This window comes from Pseudophryne corroboree, chromosome 6 (assembly GCF_028390025.1).
Source record: "Pseudophryne corroboree isolate aPseCor3 chromosome 6, aPseCor3.hap2, whole genome shotgun sequence".
Lineage (NCBI taxonomy): Eukaryota > Metazoa > Chordata > Amphibia > Anura > Myobatrachidae > Pseudophryne > Pseudophryne corroboree.
In genome coordinates this window covers 497,612,149-497,617,537 of record NC_086449.1, presented here as the reverse complement: position 1 = coordinate 497,617,537, position 5,389 = coordinate 497,612,149, and the positions used below count along the sequence as shown (strand labels likewise).

The 5,389-nt window shown below is 44.1% G+C and overlaps 1 long non-coding RNA gene across 1 annotated transcript; it reads left to right on the top strand.

Moving 5' to 3' along the window:
• Positions 1–1,786: 1,786 nt before the first annotated feature.
• Positions 1,787–2,216, top strand: LOC134935390 (uncharacterized). The gene is made up of 2 exons (XR_010180107.1): positions 1,787–1,826; positions 2,081–2,216. It is a non-coding gene; the product is annotated as an uncharacterized LOC134935390 (long non-coding RNA).
• The last annotated feature ends 3,173 nt before the right edge of the window (positions 2,217–5,389 follow it).

The window sequence follows — 5,389 nt, the reverse complement described above, 5'->3', positions numbered from 1 at the left end:
TGGTCAGGCACTGGTCACCACTCCTGCAGCAAAAGTGTGCACTGTTAATTAATATAATTGTACTCCTGGCTCCTGCTAACAACCTGCAGTGCTCCCCAGTCTCCCCCACAATTAATTATAAGCTTTTAATTTATACATTGATGACTGTGCAGCACACTGGGCTGAGCTGAGTGCACACAGACTGAGTCACACTGTGTGACTGACTGTGCTGTGTATCGTTTTTTTTTTCAGGCAGAGAACGGATATAGCAGAGAGAAGTGAACGGATATATTATATTAAATAAAAGTTAACTAGCAACTGCACTGGTCACTGACTGTGGTAAACTAACTCTGTCTGCGACTCTGCACAATCTCTCTCTATCTAATCTATCTATCTCTATTCTAATGGAGAGGACGCCAGACACGTCCTCTCCCTATCAATCTCAATGCACGAGTGAAAATGGCGGCGACGCGCGGCTCCTTATATAGAATCCGAGTCTCGCGATAGAATCCGAGCCTCGCGAGAATCCGACAGCGTCATGATGACGTTCGGGCGCGCTCGGGTTAACCGAGCAAGGCGGGAAGATCCGAGTCGCTCGGACCCGTGGAAAAAAAAGTGAAGTTCGTGCGGGTTCGGATTCAAAGAAACCGAACCCGCTCATCTCTAGTCTGAACACGCTATACCCCTTTCACATCGCAGTTTGGAGCCGTGTTATTACCGGGTTATTCCCGGGTTGGTGCCTTTCACACTGAACCCGGTTCACCCTTTGAAAACATTTGTGATGTCATTATAAATGGACTTTTCTGTCTCCTATTGATGAGGTTTGAAAGGTATTACAAGGAGGGGCTGGGGAGTGCTCAGTAGTGCAGCAATCATGGCCGACACAGCACATGTCTCTATAGACTTTGTGATAGTCTCAGCTGTACTGCTCTTGGATTCAGCCTGTGAGAGGATATTTGAGCTTCTCACATTCTGTAGCTTGTTCAGCAGCTATGTTATGAGGAGGAGGAGGCTGCAGTATTTGAGAGACACCGCCATTCGTCGCCGGCAATACCTGCGCAGGAGGAGATCGTTTATATCTGCTTCTGTGACCACCATACTCAACCTTAACCTCACTACTCAACGAAAATTGTGGTCTAGAGAACGGCAGCATGGGCAAGTTTTTATGCAAAGTGTGCTGAACTTTCAGGATGTTCAGTGGAAGTGTCACTTCAGAATGTCACGTCACACATTCCACTATCTTTTGGATTTAATGTCCCCAGCACTCTCTAGACAGACCACAAACTTCAGGTCACCAATAGAGCCAAGCAGGAGGCTAGCTATAGCATTGTGGTGGTATGCCACTCCAGGTGAATATCGCACAATTGCTTGCCTGTTTGGTGTGGGGTTATCTACCGTTTGCACCATTGTACATGAGGTGACCAGAGCATTGGTGGACAACCTATACCACAGATTTATTTCTCTTCCGCATGGCCAGCGTTTGGATAAAACAATATTGGGATTTGTGGAGTCTGGATATCCGCAGTGTGCAGGTGCAATTGATGGTACCCACATCCCTATAATCGCACCTCATGATAATCCTGCCGACTACTGCAACAGAAAGGGATGGCATTCCATTGTTTTGCAAGCTGTGGTGGATCATAAGTATTGGTAATGTTCTTATCATTGTGTTTTCTTAATGCTAATTGTTTATAATTAATTTACAACTTAATATATATTTTTATATTAGTTTCACAGACGTATTCATCGGTTGGCCGGGACGGTCACATGACGCTCGAGTGCTTGCAAACTCTGATCTGTACCGGCTAGCAGAGGACAAGCAAGGGGGCTACCTTTTTCCAAGAGAGGTGATTTTGTTTAATAATTTTAATACTTTTGAAAACATGCCCAAGAAAAGATGTGTTAAAATGACGCAATGTTCATGAATCAAGCAGGTAATAGATGAATGCAATTTCATTTACATTGGGACCAATTAGTTGTCGTTACCTTCAAACATGCTTCCTATGTGCCCACCAGCCTGCCCATCACGGAGGAGTCTGCTCATATTTGTATTCCAATTTCTTGGTGCTAACGTACATTTTTTTATCTATATTCCTACTAGAAATCAAAATTTGTGGATGGAGTGGAGATCCCGGTACACATAATTGGTGATGCCGCCTACCCGTTACGACGATGGCTCATGAAGGGGTTCACCCAACATGTCCAGCTGAGCTCCAATCAAATTACTTATACGCACACCCTGAGCTCAGCAAGAATGGTGGTCGAAAATGCCTTTGGACGATTAAAAGGACGTTGGCGCTGTCTTATGAAGCGCAATGATGTAGACATTAATATCATGCCTAACATTGTTGCAGCATGTTGTATTCTGCATAACCTACGTGAGTTTCAGAGGGAGGAATTCCTCCCAGAGTGGACAGTGCAGGCCTCTGGTGCGTACCCTGCACTTGATTGTGAGGCCTATCTGGGCGACCATTCTGGAAGTGCAGAACAGATGAGGTCTGCTATAATGGCCAACCTTCCCTCATTACTCCGTTAATTTTTTTCAGTTTGTATATTCAGTAAATTGTTGTTGCTACAAAAAATAAACCTGTTTAGTTGACGTTCTGCTACTGTGTCGATAACAAATGTACAACATCAATATCCAATTTGAAATGGATGTATCATGCATTTTGTTTGTAAGTAAAAATAGGACAAGTCCAAAGATTAACAAAAGATCAGAGACCTTAGAATTTTAATTTGTATAAAACTTTGGTAAATAAAGTAGTGAAATCTTTACAGTAATAAAAGTCCAACCAGTAATAGTGTAGGAAAAACACTCCTATGATTTTAAAACCAACTTTTTTAAAAAACAATAACCATTTAAGATAAATTACGATAAACAGGAGACTCTGTAGTTGTCTCCGTTTCAGAAGGTGATTGGGTGTGTTGAGGTTGTGTATGTCGAGGATGGGTATAGTGAGTTGGAGTTAGTGGAGGTGGGGTTTGTTGGGGTTGGTTATGTCGAGGATGGGTATGGTGTGGCGTTGGTTGAGGTGGGGTATGATCATAGTAGGGGGGTACAGGGTAATATTGGGTATACGGTTGAGGGTAGTTTGGTGGCACTGTGTGCAGCCCTTCAGTGCATTGGAACATTCGGTCAAATATGGACATTTGAAATTCCTGCATTTCTCTCTGACGTTCTCTTGCATCCCTATTATAGGTTTCCTGCATAGAGATCAGCTGCGTCATAAATGTGTTGTTCATGTCTTGCTCTGCCTGCAAAAATCGCTCGAGATGTGCATCTTCTCGATCAGCCATGGCAGCGTCCATCTGCTCTAATTTCTCCACCAGGACAGTGGTCATAATTCTTGCAGCTTGCTCCGTTTTGTTTGGGCAGCGCCTCCTTGGCGGAACAGTATATACTGCAGACACAAATCAAATAATATGTTATTGGAATTTGCAAAGAGCTTATATAAAATAGCAGTGTTCGCAAACGTGTTTGTGGCCTCCTTCCACCTACACACTGCATATACTCTGCAACATTTATCATTTTTAATTGTATGCATTTATTGTTAAGATTTAATGACGTTAATGTTTAGAGTTGTTAGTTTGTGTTTAGTTTACGTTAATTGTTAATGTTAGTTATTATGCTTTTAGGATTGTTGTACTTACTGTTTCCACGCAAAGGCTGCGTTTGTGCAATTGGGGCCATTTGACTTGGCCCAGCCTCTGTGTCTTCTGGCGCATCAGTGGTTTCAGTCCTGCTGGGCTCCTGTACAACTGGGTCAGGCATAGTGGTTGGCATCGGTTGCGTATCATCCAGTACGAGTAGTGGAGATGGTGGTGGTGGTGATCGGGTGTCTGGGTCCTGTGATCGGGTGTCTGGGTCCTGTACGCTGCAGGTGGAAGCAGCACAGGCCTGTCTTGTTTCTGCTGCTGCTATGCTGGAGGATAAGCTAACCGGTGTTGCAAGTGCTGTGTGGCCAAATATGGTGGCACACTGCTCATAATATTGCCACTCCATACGGGCAGCACCACTTCTGTTTCTGTTGTGGTCGTTGACCATATGGAAATTCCTTTTAAGGGCCTTTAGTTTATTGATTACCTGCTGGGAGGTACGGTGGAATCCAGAGGCTGCAAGCATCTTTGTTATGTTTTTGTACGTGATTGCATCCTTAACAGTCCCTGTCATTTGGTGGGTGATTTCCGACTCCCCTCTTATCCGTAACAGCTCCCTAACCTCATCCTCACTCCAGTTTGCCATATTCTCCAAGCACTGTAGCAATGCAGCACTGTGAATGTAGTATAAATAAAAACACACTGTTTAAAGCGTGCTGCCTTTTTATTTCCGGGTTCAGACAGGTGACATCATGCAGGGAGACAACCGATCACCTCCTTTTTAAGATTACCGGGTTGAATATAGCGGGTCTGAGGCTTTCACACTGCCAAATGAACCGGTTCTGAACCGTGTAGGATCCTTCTTTTTACACGGGTTGAAATACCGGGTTGTTTGACACGGTAAATTCATAATGGCGCTTTCACACTGCACCTCAAACCGGGTTGACACGGCTCAAACTCGGCAATATACCGGGTTATTTTTGCGATGTGAAAGGGGTATCAGTCTTATTTCAAAAGAGGATGTAGCTAGCGAAGGGATGGTACTGTCTCTGAACAAATGTATTTTACTTGGTAATAAAGGTTTCTTTAGCTAATTAAACTCAGTCTCTGTCTCCAGATAAATTAACTCACTTTCATTTGCATAAATAACTCAGTCTCTCATTTCCCAACAGTGCTTTAAACATGAGGTATTTGCATTTGCTACTTTCCAACAAGGTTTGACTGGTAAAATGTGGCGCTATGCTGTCTGCACCCTTTGTACTGCACAGCGTGTGACAAACTGGATACTGGGGCTGGTTGTTTGATTTGCCCATGGTTCGTGTCAATATCAGTGTCGGTGTACTCTGGACTCTGCATTAGAGGTGTTCATGATCAGGACTTGTTTCAGCTGTTCCTCCCTGTACAAGATGGCCTGGTGGTGTCCAGTCTCCAGCTGCGACGTCTCACACTCATTCCCCCGGCTCTCTGCTTTCTGGTAGCACCCCGCTGCTTCTGCTCTGCCTTAGTCGAGCACACGCACCCATTCGCAATGAATGAAGTGGCTAAATACGCAGCTTGGTGCGGTTAGGTGCAGATGCACATAGCTGCCCCAAGAGTGCCTGTACGCCGCAGATGTAGCCACAATGACGTCGCTGCATCTTTGAATGACTGTTTTAACAGTATATTTTAGACTGCTAAGATTGTTAGTTATTGACACTGTGCATTGTAATTTGTATTTTATGTGTGTCAAAGGTATAACTGAGAGATGTACTATGAATATAAGTATTGTTGCTTGTGATAGGTATTGTCGCTTTTGCAGAAGTGTTGCAGGTTA